The following is a 16163-nucleotide window of genomic DNA, read 5'->3' on the forward strand; positions in this document are numbered from 1 at the left end:
TCAATAAATTCAGCACTGGCATCAGTGTAGATTTATTGTGCTGAGTAGTTTGATACCAAACTTCCTAGCATTCAGTAAAGCCATAACGGATCTGTGGAGTTCATAATGACAACCTCTCAGCCCATGAACTCAATATGGCTTCACTGCACTTACAATGCTTGAGAATGGGCTCCGACACTGCTCAGGCATATTGCTCATGCAGCTACGTCCTCATCTATGGTATATTGCACCCTGCCTAAGGGCTGTAAGGTCCACTAGAGGGGTGACTTACCTATGCCTCAGGCAGTGATTTGTAGGCATGGCACACAGGGCTGCCGACTCTTCAGTTTTAGCTGCACCAAAACACACAGTCTGCAATGGCAGTGTCTATGTGTTTAGTAACGGTTCTCTGAGGGTAGCACAATACATGCTGCAGCCCTTAGAAACCCTCTCTGGTCACAAGGCCCATGGTACCACTGGTAGCTTTTACAAGGGGCTAATATGTGTGCCAGAATTAAAGATACAGTTTTTGGAAAGAACACAGGGACTGGGAACCTGATTAGCAGGGACCCAGTGCCCATTCAGTCAAAGTTGCATCAAAGTCAGGCAAAAAATGTGTGTGTGGGGGGGGGGGGGTACTGCAACAGAAACTCAATTTCCTACACTCACCGTTAATCTTTGTGAAGGTTTGGAATAACTATACAATAAAGTTTTTATCACTTTCTGATGGCACATATTTCGAGTCTTCGCAACCTTGTACATCTGTTATAAAGCACATGCCTCCTGTTAGAAATAAGACAGAGTATGACAGGTACTTCAACGGGCTGTCACCTCTTCTCTGAAGTCACATTAGCTTTTACTACCTAAGAGAGTATGAACCTGCAGGGATGATGAACCATTCTGAGATTACTTATGTAATTAAAGACTTTAACGTGTGTGCTGCCAGCACTGGAAAAATAGTAGTTCTAGAAGTCTATCTTCTAAGCAAGTCATTTTGCAATGTTCAGCCCTACACTTTTGTATACCGTCTTTTTGTCGAAGGTGGTATTTGATCTGCCTGTCTTTTCAGCCTAACCAGTGCTCTAAATGGAAATATAGCAGTGCAGGTACTCATCAGTTAGAACACGTGTTTTCTTCTAAGAAGTGCTGGTACTCTACTATTGAATATAGTGCAGGGGTGCTGAGAAGTGCAGGTACTCAGCCTTTTAAAATAAAGAACGTACCTGGCTATTTAAAGCACTGAGTACAACACGCGTCAACTTCAGTCGATGTGCCAGTCTTTCAGGACATTGGCAGAAGAGGACGAAAATAGGTTCCCCATATCGCTACTAGCTCTATGAAGGCAGAACTTGCGACAAGTCCAAAATGTACATAACAACTAGACTGAACATATTAATTATGACTCAAGCCTAGACATATTTTCCATGCTTACAAAACGAAGAAAGTGTGGCTGACCATGGTTAAGCACTTCAGTCTCTTAAGTTGGCTTGTCAGTATTAGGTTTGTGCACAAAACATCCAGAGCCAACTACACGAAGGCTCCACTGTTGCGACAGATACCAATATGTTGAAGATAAGGATGGTGCACCAGAAATAGAAGTCCAAAGATTCGCAATAATGTGGAAAAGTCCTTTATTACTTCAATCTTTAAAAGGCCTTAGCCCTCAGCCATCGCGTTTCGTTCCATGCGGAACTTCATCAGGGCTTAGCAATTCCGTGACGATCCCATGAGATGATCAAACAGTTTTTAAGGAGAGCGTCTAAGGTATGGATAAGTCCCGGTCGGAACAGTGTGAATTGTTTTTTTTTTTAAGATCCGTTATGACATTTGAAGGTCGAATAAGTTTAGCAATGAGTATGGATGACCTGGTGTCTTCAGACTCGAGACCGGTATAGACCACAAGAAATGGTTGTGGATCTATATACTAAAACAACAACCCTCTGTCATGTTGGGGTTACGCTACCGACCAATATCACAGTCGTACAGCTTGAAATGCATCGGTGGGGAATGGGGTATGTACAGCCCCAAACGTCTATATTCGTCTCCCCTGATCACGCACAACGTGTACCTAAAAGTCAACCTGCTCAAGAGAAGATTGAACTAATAAAGGACTTTTCCATATTATTGCGAATCTTTGGACTTCTATTTCTGGTGCACCATCCTTATCCTCAACATATTTTCCATGCTGTTGAAACATTAAGTTATTTTGAATTAAAACACAGCATGGGGATAGAGGACACAGCATTAGATATCCTACAACCCTTTCAGGTAAACAGACAACACACTATGGCGATGGGCAAGTTTACATCCAGGCCCTTCTCCTTGCCCTGCGTAGTCCCCCAGGGATCGCCACTGAGCCCAACACTATTCAATATTTATGTCACAACTCTCGAGTCAATCAACAAAGTGCAGGTTTTCTTCTGGTGTCTTATGCCGATGACACCCAAATTGTGGTGTCACTGGCAAAGCCTGAAAATAATTCTGGCTTGGCACTCAGAACATGCATGAGCAATGTGAGCAAGTGGATGGACAAAAACTACCTTAAATTGAATGCCACTAAAACTGAGGTTATCCTCTTTGGGAACAACCCCTCACTCTGGACGCTGGATTGGTGGCTACCCGAACTCGACTCACTTCTTAAACCCTCAAACACAGTAAAAACTCTAGGCATCATGGTAGATAAAGAACTGAAGTTCTAGGACCAAGTAAATAAAATTACATCAGCTGCATTTTTCTTGTTAAGGCCTATAAAAAAGATAGAAAAATTCTTGCCTCCTTTACTTCTGAGAACGGCTATCAGTGCATTAGTTCTAACAAAGATCGACTACTGCAACAGCCTCTATCTAACTATAGCAGTGGGGGGTCGAAAAGAGGCTCCAAACTTTGCAAAACGCAGCTGCCCGTTTCCTTCTGAAATCCCTAGACATGAATCGGCCAGAGGAGCCATCAGGAAACTACACTGGTCACCAGTTAAAAAAAAAACGATGTAGATTTAAGGCGCTCTGTCTGGCCTATAAATCATTGCATGGATTGGGTCCAGTCCACTTTAGATACAAGCTCACTTGGTACGTCCCAGCAAGGACGCTTCGCTCAGGCTCCGCCATGAACCCGATTGTCCCCCTATTTAGGAGAACCAATTGGGGTGGGAAGAGCTTTTTTAGAGCCACTGGAACAGCCTCCCACTGACACTAAAAGCGGCTACTTACTTTCAAAAAAGCCTTAAAGACCTGGCTGTTCCCTCAGGAGTAGAAGGCACCTGCCATCGGTTAGACGCGGTTCTGACAATGCTGCAGCTCTCTTTACCTATAGCGCCAAGACGCCCACGGGCATTAGTTGAACTTTATAAATTATTCAAATTAATTCAAATTAATTTTGCAGAACAGTTTAGTAACAACTTCGTTTTGCATGATTTGCACCCTAAGAATATACTTCAAAAGCGCCGACGCCTAACTCCATTCTATTTAATTAGAATGTTTGACAATGTCATAGCCTATTAGCATTTAAAGTACTCTTGAGAAGTAATTTACAATTCAGGACAGAAAGGAGTTATGTTTAGCACAAAATTAGCATTAATGTCAACATATTGTGCCGAGTTACGGGCTCCTTTTTCAAAGACTTTTATTTACATTACAGCTTCATTAGAGGAGTACCTGCATTAAAACCCAGCCTGCAGTGGAACACACCATCCCCCAGCGCCCAGGGATTTCCCAGAAGCGCCCCGCATGATGAACTGACTGACTGACGTCCACGTCTATATAGTTACCGGATCCTTGTGGACGGAGGAACATGATGATCAGGATGAATTTTGTTTTCAGTAGGTTTCACATTACACAAACATTTTGAAATAAACAAAAATCACTGGCAAGTGTTGATCTAAAATCTTCAGTAAAGTTTTGTCGGCAATAAGAATCAAACAGCCTTGCCTGGAAACAGCGATAATGTATGCAAATCACCAGGACTGGAAACGTGAATTAACAAGCCAGCCTCACCTGCGCAACTCCTACTATCTAAACGCGCTTTGAAGAGGCCCCAAATTAAAAATGCACACAATTCTTTCTCGTGCCTGCAGAAACAGTGAGGATAACGTGCAGCATCAATAAGTGGGTGTTTTCAGAGGATCAAAAATTCTATTAATGCATTAACATGACAAAAATTGCTACTGTGTTTCCATTTTTAAATACACGCTTTGTGGGGGAGGAGCCTAGCTCGCGGCCGTAATGGTCGCCCTTTAGCTCGGCTCCCGCAGCCCTCCGTCCTGATTGCCTATCCTGTCTTCTATCCTGTCCGGGGACGACACATTTTTGGGGCATTGGAAACATAACGGCTTGTTTGTACTTACCATCCGACCCCGGGGTCTCGGTGTGCAGTGGCTCCGGAGTTGTGGCCTCTGAGAGATCGGGGCCTCTGCGAGACTTGGACCGGGACCTGGCCGGTGGGATCCGACGGCTCTCGGCCCCGGCCGAGAGCGAGAACCAGTGTTGGGAGCCGATGTGCGAAGATCCCGGCGATCCTGACCCGGACCTGCCCTGGTGGCCGCGCGGCCGACGTGGGTGAGAGGCCCGGGGACCTGAGTCTGTGAAGGGGTCTCTACCCGCCGCTGCTTTGTCCGGCGGCCCTGGTCCTCGGGGCCCGGACTCCGCTTGATTGGGGCACCGGTGCTGGTGCTGGCGGAGACCCGTCTTTGGCGGACATCCTTTTGGCATCGAGGCTGCCCTTGCTGGGACCCCCGGAGCTTGTAAAGTCCTACATTTGAGAACTGTTCTTTCCGGGGGTCTTGGTGAGCGGCGATTGGGCTGATTCACGAAATGGCGGCAGACCCTCTGAAACGAGAATCACCCTGTGGCGGCGGGCCCGTGTTGCCTATTGGTGTGGGGAGCGGATCTGGTGGACGTGAGCCGACGGTCAGAGATATCCTGGAAGCCCTGAGATCCCTACACGCTTCCCTGGCCCTGGGCGTCTCGGTGGGTACGCCACGATCTGCTGCCATTTTGGGTGGCCATTTCTTCTTGTCGCCCTCTTGTTTCGAAGACTTCATTGCCTCGCCCCCCTCGATTGACTTGAGTGTCTCCGCCACTGATCGAAGATCGTGTAGTGTGTCGGTGACTTTGGGGCGCCCTGCTTTTCAAGGTTCGGAACCCGGGGACTTGGATGCTGTACTGCGACCCTGTTCGACATTGTTGCCTGAAACTATTGGTGGACTGCCTCCTGTGCCTGCTTCGATGACTTTGCCTGTGTCTATAATTGGGGCCACCTCGCCCGCTCCAGTGGCGCAACTGAACTCCTGTTTTTCATTGCTCGTGCTGCGATATTTGATGCATCGATACTTTCTGTTTGGACTATTGCTCCCTTGTGGATCTATCTACCCCCCACGGAACTATGCTAGTCACCATTCCACTCGATTATATGCTGATTTAGTATTTAGTATGTGGTTTTACATTGCCATGTGGTGGGTGGGGTTTGTCGCTCGAAAGGGTTGGGGGTGACATGTACGACTTCCGTTTGATTCCCGGTATACGATTTAGTAGCATAATTGTTTTTAATCGTAGAAAGATGGGAGGTCCCCTTCTCCTAATGTTTTGTGGCGCGTGATGGGGTGTCGTCCTGGTCTGTTTTTGACTGTGCTTGTCTGGTTGGGCGGAGGGCTGCGGCCGCCCGTTCGGATTATGTTTATTCTGCTCCTCCCTCCTGTCTTCTTTTCTCCGCTTTTGTTGCCTTTTTGTCTCTTTCTTCTTTCTTACTTCTCGCTATATTTCGGGTTCTGGTTTAGGGCGACAGGCACGCTGTTTGAAGGGTGGGCCATATCCTTCTACAGGGGTGCAGGGTGGGACGGGTGGGTTGGGCTCTATTTTTTGTTTGTCTTCTGGTTCTATGGCCCTTTTGTATCTCTTTTTCGTGAGGCCGCGTCTGTCCCGACCTCCTATGGTGCGTTTCGGGTGGGGGGTGTGGCGTCGTTAATCCTCCTGCTATGTTTCGGCTGTCTTTCTCCCCGATCGCCATACCCCCACTTGGGCCGCTACTCCTTTTGTCTCCTGTCTTCCCGCCACGGGGGGCCTGTGTCGGCGTGTCCTCTTCCTTTCGTTCTTCATATTTTCTTATTTTCTTTTTATTGTTTTATTTTGTCTTCCCTCCATTTTCCTTTCCCTTCCTCTTCCCCTTCCCCACTTCGTCCCCCCCCTTTTTTTTTCCTTCCTGTGTCCCAGAGGTTACTATGACGGGCTGGTTTTGATGCATTGTTTTTCCGATCCCTCTGTTCTGGCTTGGTAGTGTCTTGGGTGGCGGGCATGTTACGAGGATAATGCTCAGGGGCTGATTGTGTTTCACGTATCCTGATTTTCTTGAATGCATTGTATTGTCCCCCCGATATTTTGCCCCCATGCCCCCTTATTAATGTTGAGGTTGGTTTGGGATATCGGATGCCTCCGTATTGAAAGTGAGCCTGTCATATGTCTTCTCCCCATATTATAAAATTAAGCCTTATTTACTCCTGTGTTTTAGCCCTTTGGTTTCTGTATCTCTTCTCCCCTTCTGCGATTGTACGGCCTCTGCTTTGTATTGATTGATTATGTAATATTTGCCTGGTGACTCCTGATTATCTTGCACATTGCGGCCGGCCGGCTTGGTTGTAGGCCTCGACTTGTCTTTCCTTTTGATGTCAATAAAGGTTTTAAAAAAAAAATAAAAAATTAAAATTAAAATAAATACACGCTTTGTGATTTTTCTACTTTACTGGATGTCCTTGCATATGCGGTTATGAGGAATAGATCTTTCATAGCGTTCCGTTTTATTGAGCAGAACCTTAAAAACGTCTCTAGTTGGAACTTTAAAAAAAAAAGTTAAATTCCTCTCCAAAAACAGACAACGAAAACACGAGTTGCACAAAAATGCACGGACACATCAATTATTTAGCACGACCTAGAAAAAGTAAATATTCATCTTTGAAGCGAGTGCGTTTATGATGCGATAAGAACAAGGTTTATAGATATGGAGATTTGAGTGAGTGAAAAAATGAGCACTTGTGTAAAGTGCTCCAAATCAAAGAAAGTATGTTACTTACCCAGTAAGCATCTGTTCTTGGCATGTAGAGCTGTAGATTCACCTGCTTTGCATGATCCTGTCATCTAGTCTTGGGTCCGGGTGTTTGCAAGTTGTTTTTCTTCGAAGAAGTCTTTCCAGTCACGAGGTCGGTGACGCCTCCTTTCAGTGATAGTTTGCATGGGCATCAACTCCATTGTTAGATTGTTTTCCCGCAGAGGGTGAGAATGAAGTTAGTGAAGGTAGAATAGAGATATCCATGCACTTGTATGTAAAGTAAGAAAACTGCAACAGGTATAAGTACCCGAGGAGGCGGGTGGGCGCATGTGAATCTACAGCTCTACATGCCAAGAACAGATGCTTTCTGGGTAAGTAACATTATCCGTTTGAGGCATGTGAGCTGTAGATCACATGCTTTGCATAGACTATACAGCAGTAAACTACCAAAGCGCGGCTAAACTGTAGCTGTTGCAGTTGTTTGAAAAAGTGTTTAAATACTGCCTGGCCTACATTAGCTTGTTGCCTCGCTAACACATCTACACAATAGTGTTTGGTGAATGTGTGCGTTGTCAACCATGTAGCTGCCTTACAGATGTCAGCTAGGGGAATATTTCCTAAGAAAGCCATAGTAGCCCTTATTTTAAGGGTGGAATGCGCTGTAGGGGGTATTGTCAAGGTTCTTTTTTGCTTTCAGATAACATGTTTGGATTCATTTCACGATCCATCTAGCAATACCTGATTTAGAAATGGGATTGCCTTTGTGTGGTGGTGAAAAAGTAACAAAGAGCGGTTTTGTCTTACGGAAATCTTTTGTTCTTTCCTTATAATATAGTACAGCTCTTCTAACATCTAGTGTGTGTAGAGCTCGTTCTGCTACAGAATCAGGATGAGGAAAGTACACGGGTAACTCAACTGATTGATTGAGGTGAAAAACAGAAACCACTTTAGAAAGAATTTGGGATTGGTTCGAAGAACCACTTTGTCTTTGTGAAGTTGAAAGAAAGGTTCTTGTATAGTTAGTGCCTAGAGTGTTCCAATTCTCCTTAAGGAAGTGATTGGAATGAGAAAAGCAACCTTCCATGAGAGAAATTGTAGTTGACACTTGTGCAATGGTTCAAAAGGTGGACCCATTAGCCTTGTAAGGACTATGTTTGAGTTTCATACTGGTGTAGGTGGAGTTCTTGGTGGTATTATTCTTTTTAGTCGTTCCATAAATGCCTTAATCACTGGTACTCTAAATAGAGATAAGTGTTGTCTGTTTTGTAAGTATGCTGCTACTGCTGCTAAATACAATCGAATAGATATGTAGGCTAATCCAGATTGCTGTAAGTGTAAGAGATAACAGATGAGGTTTTGCATTGAAGCATGAAGGGGATTGTTATTGTTACGGTATATAGCAAATCATTTCCACTTTGCTGCATAATATGCCCTAGTAGGTTTCCTAGCCTCCTTTAGGATATTCATACCGTCTGGTGGTAATTGTAAATAACCAAACTTTATGACTTCAGGAGCCAAATTGCTAGGTTGAGTTCCTTGGGAATTGGATGCCCGATTTCTCCATGGCTCTGATAGAGGAGACTGGAATTGAGATGCAGCTTTTGGTGAGGAACTACTGAGGGCTCTAGCAGGGTGGTGAACCAAGGTTGAAATGCCCATGTGGGAGCTATGAGTTTGAGGGATGATTGTCTGAGCTTCCGAACTACCAGTGGAATGAGTGGAAGAGGCAGAAAAGCATAGGCAAATATACCTGACCAGTTCATCCATAGGGCATTGCCTTTGGAGAGCGGGTGTAGGAACCTGGAGGTGAAGCTTGGGCATTTTCCATATTGAGCTGTGGCAAACAGGTCTATGTGAGGAAATCCCCATTACTGAAAGTAGGGAAGAAGAATTTGGGGATGAGGTTCCCACTCGTGGATTTGCTGTCTCTCACTGCAGAGAAGGTCTGCAATTTGATTGTTTGATCCTGGAAGATGTTCTGCTACAAGATACATTTTGTGATGTATGGCCCATTTCCAAATGGCTTGTGCTAGGCGTGACAGTTGGATAGTGTCCTCCCCTGTTTTTGTATATAATACCTAGCTGTCATATTGTCTGTGCGGACTAAGACAGTTTTGCCTATTAGGTGAGTTTGAAAGGCATTACGCGCTAGAAACTCTGCTAGTAGCAACAGGTGATTTATATGGAGGCTCATGTACTTTAGAGTCCATAATCCTTGGATTGTGTGAATTTGTAGGTGAAAGCCCCAACCAGTGAGCGATGCGTCTGCTGTTAGCACTGTCTGTGGAACTGGGTCGAGAATGGGCACCCCTTTGGAGACATTTTGTGGGTTCCACCACTGCAGAGAGCGATGGGTGCAGCCATCTACCAACACTACATCGATCAACTAACTCTGCGATTGGTTCCACTGACTTGCTAAGCATTCTTGAAGGAGAAGCATGTGAAGTCTTGCGTGGTGAACAAATATAATGCAAGATGCCATCATCCCTAGCAGTTGCATGAATACGTTTGTTGGCAATGATTGGATGGGCTGAAATTGAGTGAGAAGGGACTGAATACTGTGAATCCTGGCTGTATTGGGTGAGGCTAGAACTTTGTGAGCGAATATCGTGGCTCCCAGAGAAGTTTGTGTGTTGGAAGGTTGTAGATGAGACTTCAACGGATTCACTGTAAAGCCTAGTTGGTGAAGTGAGTGAATAGTGGTTTGAGTGTGTTGGAGACACATTTGGTAAGGGCTGGCTTTGATGATCCAGTCGTTCAGGTATGGGAAGAAATGGATTTGTTGTCTTCTCAGATGTGCTGCGCATACTGCTAAGACATTTGGTAAATACACTGGGAGCAGTGGTGACTCCAAACGGTAGTACTTTGAATTGGTAATGATGACACGCAAACATGAATCTGAGGTACTTGCGATGAGTGGGATGAATTGGAATGTGGAAATATGCATCTTATAAGTCTAGAGTAGACATAAAATCGCCCTGCTGTAGAAGTTAGTTGGTGCAATCAGTAAATGATGCGAAGGTGGAGAAGTTGGTGTAGGGGAACGTGGTGAAGGAGGAGGGGAGGGGTTAGTGCCTACATTCTTCCTCAAATGAATATAGTAAGGGGTGCCCTCTGACTCCGGTTTGCGTTTTTGAGGTTTGTTGGTAAGAAAACGTCCTGTATCTGGATTTATAAAAAGTTCCTTTTGTTTTAGGTCCGATTTGGGTGTTGGGGTATTGAAAATCGGATGTTGCGCCTTCGGACGAACAGTTTTAGGTTTCGGCACCGAGGATTTTGGTGCTGGGGTAGAATGACTTTTCGGTGTCAATGATTTCGCCTTCGAAGCGGTTTTCGGCTTTGGCCCCGGTGGTTTCGGCTCGGTGCCCAACTTTGGCCGACTCGATCTCGAGCCAGAAGGCTTAGTCATGTGTTTCGGTGCCGAGCCGGAGGGTGGGGCGCCAGAAACATCTTGTTGGTGCCGACCGTGGCCAGAAGGCGGCAGTGGGACGAAACCTTTTGTTTCGGCTGAGTTGCAGTTTGGGTTAAGGGGCGTTCGGTACTTACGGTACGTTGACCTTGTTGCAAGTCTTCTTCCATCTCGGAGTCCGATTCTGGAATGGAGACAAGTTCTTCTTGTTCTTTCTCGGCCCCTTGTGCATCAAATTCGTGCCTGGATCCTTCGCCGAAGACATCAGGCGTGTATTCGACATTTTGACACTGCATCTCGCGACGTCAAGCCAGACGATCACAGAGTGTTTTCTTTGATCGGAATGATCTGCAAGCGTCACAGTCCTGTTCTTGTTGTCCGAAGACAATCATAAGTTGCACACTTCGTGCGAGTATGTGCACGGATACTTGGCATGGAACCAAGGGCAAAATTTGAATGGCGTTCTTTCCATCGACTGCAAATTGGACCGACGCGGTTAAGCCGGATGGCCTTCCCGAAGATCTTCAATCGAAATCGAGGTTTTCTTCGATGGATACGATGCGCGTAGAAGTGGGATACGCATTCAAAACAATACAGACGGAGGTAAAGTGGTTTGCGCTCCGAGGGGAACCAGAAGAACAGCTTCGAACCGGAGCGCAGCATTACACGTCTGAACCCGATAGCGGAAAAAAACAATCTAAGAATTGAGTCGATGCCCATGCACACTATCACCAAAAGGAGTAGTCACCGACCTCGTGACTGGAAAGACTTCTTCGAAGTAAAACTACTTGCGAACATCCGGATCCAACACTAGATGGCAGGAGTATGGAAAGCATGTGATCTACAGCTCACATGCCTCGAACAAAGTAGTGCCGAGAACATTTGCTAAAACGAGAGCTGGGGATGGAGAGTAGTAATTGGTCTATGCTCTCCAGGAGAACTAAAACCAGGAAGAGGCATGACGCATGCATGCCATTGATAAATGGAGAGAAAAAATAGGAGAGAGAAGATGGAGCCAGCAAATAGGAAACCTATGAGCGGGCTGAAACCCATAAAATATATTCAACATGTCTCTTCGAGATAGTGTATGCACTGTCGAGAGTTGAAACCTAAAAACCAGCAATTGCCACACTAAAGTTTCAATTTTTCATAATTAGTTCATTCACTCCTAATAAAAACCTAAGAATGAAACTGCATAAGGGCAGAGGGCATCCATTTTTCTGTCTGATAAAGCTCACTATCTGTCAATGTCCTTTGGTCTTTGCTGAGTGTAGAAAAGCACTGCATGCATGCACACTGAAAAGTCAGATTTTCACTCTTTCCTTTTTGCAAAAATTATGGCTGGAATCACAAACACACTCTTTCCACAAATATTCTAGGACTCTAGTTAGAATAGTTAATCATCCTTTTTTGTGTGCATTTCTATGTCGCTCAAGTTTTCATAAGAAGCATGTAAATGCAGGTACTTCTGGAAGGTATGGCCAGACTTGGGAACTGGATTGGTTATAACACCAATGTTAAACCTAGTGTTTTACTAACTCTATGCAATTTGTTTCTGTGATAGATAGTGGAGTTCAGTGAGGTGCATAGAGCAGACTCTTCTAGTCACTGTACAAGCACGACATTCTGGTGTACATGTGGTCAAAGGTCAGGCATGGACTGGGAACCCAAAGCAGCCCTGGTAAATTTTGTCAGACCAGCCCATACGGTGCAGGTAGCTTGGAGTGGTGGTGCAGGGTTCTCCCCTTAAGAAAATGTTGGGAAAAAATTACAAAAATGGTTTATTCAATGACACATTCTCATTATATATTCACCTGGATTGCATGACAGAAGCAAGCATGGCTAAGCCATGTGTGCCTCTAAAACCCAGGAGCAACAACGAATATGTCTTAACCACACATTCCTTTACTAAGCATGCCTCTACAAAGAATTTCATTGTAAAAGCATGTTTGATAAAGGGATACGAGTGGTAAATTAGCACTACCCTGACACCTCTTCCCATCGAAAGCCCTAAAATCCCATCTCCATACCTCACTCTCCACTGCCTGAGCCCTAAAACCAGCCTCGAATTGCCCTTGCAACTACCCCTTCTCCTCCCTGCCCTTAGGACTAAAACCCTGCCCCTACCAAAAAAGACCCCAGCTCCCTTGCCCCGAGCCCTAAAACATACCCCTTCCCTTAATACAACCCCTTCCCCCACCCTGAACCCTAAAGCCCTGCTCCCCTTAAAAAGAAGACTGACTCCCTAAAACTAACCTCGCCTTGCCCTTCTTCCCCCCACCCTAAGTACTAAAATCCTTCCCCCTACCAGAAACAACCCAGACCCCAGCCGCCCCCTCCCTGAAGCCTCTAAACAAAATAAAACATTTTGGCAACATTAGAAAAATTAAAGACTAGGTAAAAATCATAACTTTCGAACCTGTACCATGCAGTCTGCATGCAGCTCTTTGATGGCAGTTCATTTTTTTATTCATTTATTTGAAGAGTTTTATATAGCTCTGGCTAGACCCGGAGGTATCAGAGCACTTTACGTAAGGAACAGTGAGTTGCAAGTTACAAAATTAAACATTAGTTACACAATGTTACATAGTAAAACAAGAGTTACTAGAGAATAGCAAATAAGGACACATAATAAAACAAAGTTACACAGTAGTATGCATTACTAGAGCATAGCGTAACAGAGAACAAAACATCCTAAAGGGGAAAGAAGGTAAGGGGGAGAAGTAAATAGGGGTAAGGAAAGCAGATCAGGACAGGAAAGTGAAAGTGAAAGAAAAACAAACCGGTATATGGACCATCAATCTCAACAACCCAACTGTCCTAGATTTATTATGATTGTAAGTTTTGAATGTCAAATAACTAAAGTAACTGTGCGACAAAAGCAGTAACCCACTAAACTATGAACATTAAATACAGTTCTGTGATCTGTACGGTACACGTTCTTTGCAGCAGGCATATTAATCCCCTGCACTACATTATTATTATTATTAATTCATTCTTGATAGAGTGCTTGGCTACCCTTAGGCATCCCAGCGCTAATTGCAACCACAAGAAGATTCAGGTCTCACTGTAATTTCTGGAAGAGCCACGTTTTTAATTGCTTCCTGAATGTGAGAGGGTGGGTCATTGATCTAAGCTGGATCGGGAGCGAATTCTATAGCATGGATGCATTGTATGTGAACATGCACCCGCCCGAACATACTCATGATTTTTGGGACCTTTGCTTGGAATAGGTTGGCTGATCTCAGGTTCCAAGAGGGCCGATGAAAGGCCATTAGCGGGCGGTTAATTTTTGGACCTGTGTCCCAGAGAGTCTTCTGCGCAATGCAGAGTGACTTGAACATTATGCGTTCTGAGATGGGTAGCCAATGCAGTGCCTCCCGTGCTGGTTTTGCCGAATGCTTTCTGGGGGTGTTGTGTAGCAGTCTGGCTGCACAGTTCTGCACCACCTGGAGTTTCCTTGTGGTGGTATTCGGGATACCCAGGTATAGTGAATTACAGTAGTCCAGCCGAGGCAGTATCAATGATTGTACCATCGTTCTACGTGCTGTTTCCGGGAGCAGAGGCAATATTTTCCATAATTGCCTTAGGATTCCAAAGCATATAGCTGCTACTTGGACTGCTTGGTGGTCTAGTTTTAGTGATCATTCTAGCCAGATTCCTAAGCTTTGATCCTTTCTTTGAGTTTTGGGGGTGGAACAAGGCGGTTCAGCCAGTACAAGTCTGAAGGGCTCCCCCTGACATAGCCAAGAATCATTTGCTCTGTCTTATCAACGCTAAGCTTAAGGTATGATTGGTCCATGCAGGTGGCCAAACAGAGGAGACAAAACTCGTATCTCTCTCCAGCAGGAAGCTAAACCACCTGAGATATCAATCTTGACACTTTTATTGTTGCCTGAAAACAGTTGGGTAAACAAAGAACTCCGCAGTGAGAGTGAGAAGTGAGTCACTGTGCTGGACAGGCCTGCTGATTTTGTTACTAGGGGTCGACATTGCAGTACTGCGGCAAAACCGGCCCCAGTAACAAAAACCAGCCTCCTACCCCTCCAGCCTCCCAGGGATACGCCTAATGCCCTGTACGGCCAGACCGGCCTTGTCAAAGGTTCATGAGATGTTTGGAGCCTCAAAGAAGCACTTTCCAGAAATGTGAAGCCACCTCCTGAATTCTGAAATAAAGTACACTTGCAATATTTCTACTTGAGTAAGCTGTACTTTGCCTTGCACAAGTGAAGGACTGCACATGACTTCTTAGTGCCAGGTTAGTTTTCATAGCTGTACCCGCCATAACGGAACCAGGCAGGGAACACTAAAAATTCATTTTTTGTTTTTCCAATGATAGGGGGTTCATTTTTGGAACAGCCTATGGACAGGAAAACAAGAGAAGTGAGAGTGTATATGTGCATACATTACCCAGTGGCAGTTGCCACTAGGTAGTTATAGGTAGGATCGTGTTTCCATAGGAAATGCATTTTTTGTGTTTCAGTTAACTTTGGCACCGTTTGACGAATGGCCATGAAACTTTCCAAAAATGTGCTACTTTTTACTAGTTCCAGGGTGATCTGTCAAGTGGGGTCAGAGAATAAAGAGGGTTCCTGAACGAGTTTTTCCCATAGGAACTTTAGATACAGCTACAGCCTAAACCACAGAATGAATTTACACCAAATTTGGCAAAAAGCTAGGTCTTGGTCCAGAAAGAGTAATTTTTGTGTAAATCAGTTCCGTAGTTTTTAAGCCCCTCTTCCTGAGTCGGAGCATCCGCGGTTTCCGACTGATCACAAGCTGAGATCTGATTGGCTGCCACCACCTAAGCAAGGAAGTGGGGCAGCCATCTTAGCACTCGGGACTCAGTCCTGAGTCCTAAAATAAGTGAAAATAAAAAGACATAAGGAGGGTAGGGTTACCCTGACTTCCAATGTCTGTCCTTGGGGCCCCAAAGGGTCACTGTCTGAGGCCAAAAACAATGTTTTATTAAGTTTGCCATGAAGTCCTGGAGGTTCCATGGCAAACTTAAAACAAATAACAGGGTGGGCCAGGATCCGGGAGACTGATGCTTTTTATTTTGGGGGAAATGGAGGGGGGGGAGAGGAGCATGCGCAGCACCTTTCTACAGGCCGGTCTTATTTAGGGGGGGAAGGGTGCATGAGGCCCCCTGGACTTCATCCCTGGGGACCGATGTCTTATTTATGGGGTGGGGCCGCAACCCCCTCTCCCCGGGGCTGCATTTGGCCCCAGAGTCCCAAACTTCCAGCGTTTAATGCATTTGTAAGGGGGAGGGCGCCACACAATAGTTTTAATGTTTTGGGGGGAGCGGGGCATGCATCACACTCCTCCCTAGACTAATGTCTTATTGAGGGGGAGGGGTCACATGCCCCCGGGACATTTTTGGCCCCGGGGACCCAATTCTCCGGGCCCCAATGTATTTGTTATGGGGTACAAATACATACTGCTCTGAGGAACACATCCCCCGGCACTCGATGTTTATTGTTAGTGGGAGAGGGACATGCGGTTCCCCACCCAGAGCCGCTTGCATCCCCGGGGACCCCATTCTCCAGGGCCCAACATGTTTTTAGGGGAGGGGCGCTGCTAAAGTAAGTTAAAGAGAAGGGTCTCATGCAGCCCCATCCCTGAGCAATTAATGGCCCAAAGACCCCATCTCCTGACGCTGGCTCACATGCTGTGTCTCAGGGAGCCCATCCAGGGACACAGTGGTTTCCTGCCCACACTGGCACGGGCAGGGAAACCTGTG

General features: G+C 45.6%; 1 protein-coding gene and 1 long non-coding RNA gene across 3 annotated transcripts in view; one reads left to right on the plus strand and one right to left on the minus strand.

Annotated features, from left to right (window-relative positions):
• Nucleotides 1-16163, minus strand: part of TP53I13 (tumor protein p53 inducible protein 13) — a 191795-nt gene that overhangs the window by 122459 nt on the left and 53173 nt on the right. The gene's annotated exons all lie outside the window — the stretch shown is intronic.
• LOC144822468 (uncharacterized) overlaps nt 1-16163 on the plus strand; it is a 299543-nt gene that overhangs the window by 116538 nt on the left and 166842 nt on the right. The window lies entirely within an intron of this gene.

Source organism: Lissotriton helveticus, chromosome 3_1 (assembly GCF_964261635.1).
Source record: "Lissotriton helveticus chromosome 3_1, aLisHel1.1, whole genome shotgun sequence".
In the NCBI taxonomy this organism is placed as follows: Eukaryota; Metazoa; Chordata; class Amphibia; order Caudata; family Salamandridae; genus Lissotriton; species Lissotriton helveticus.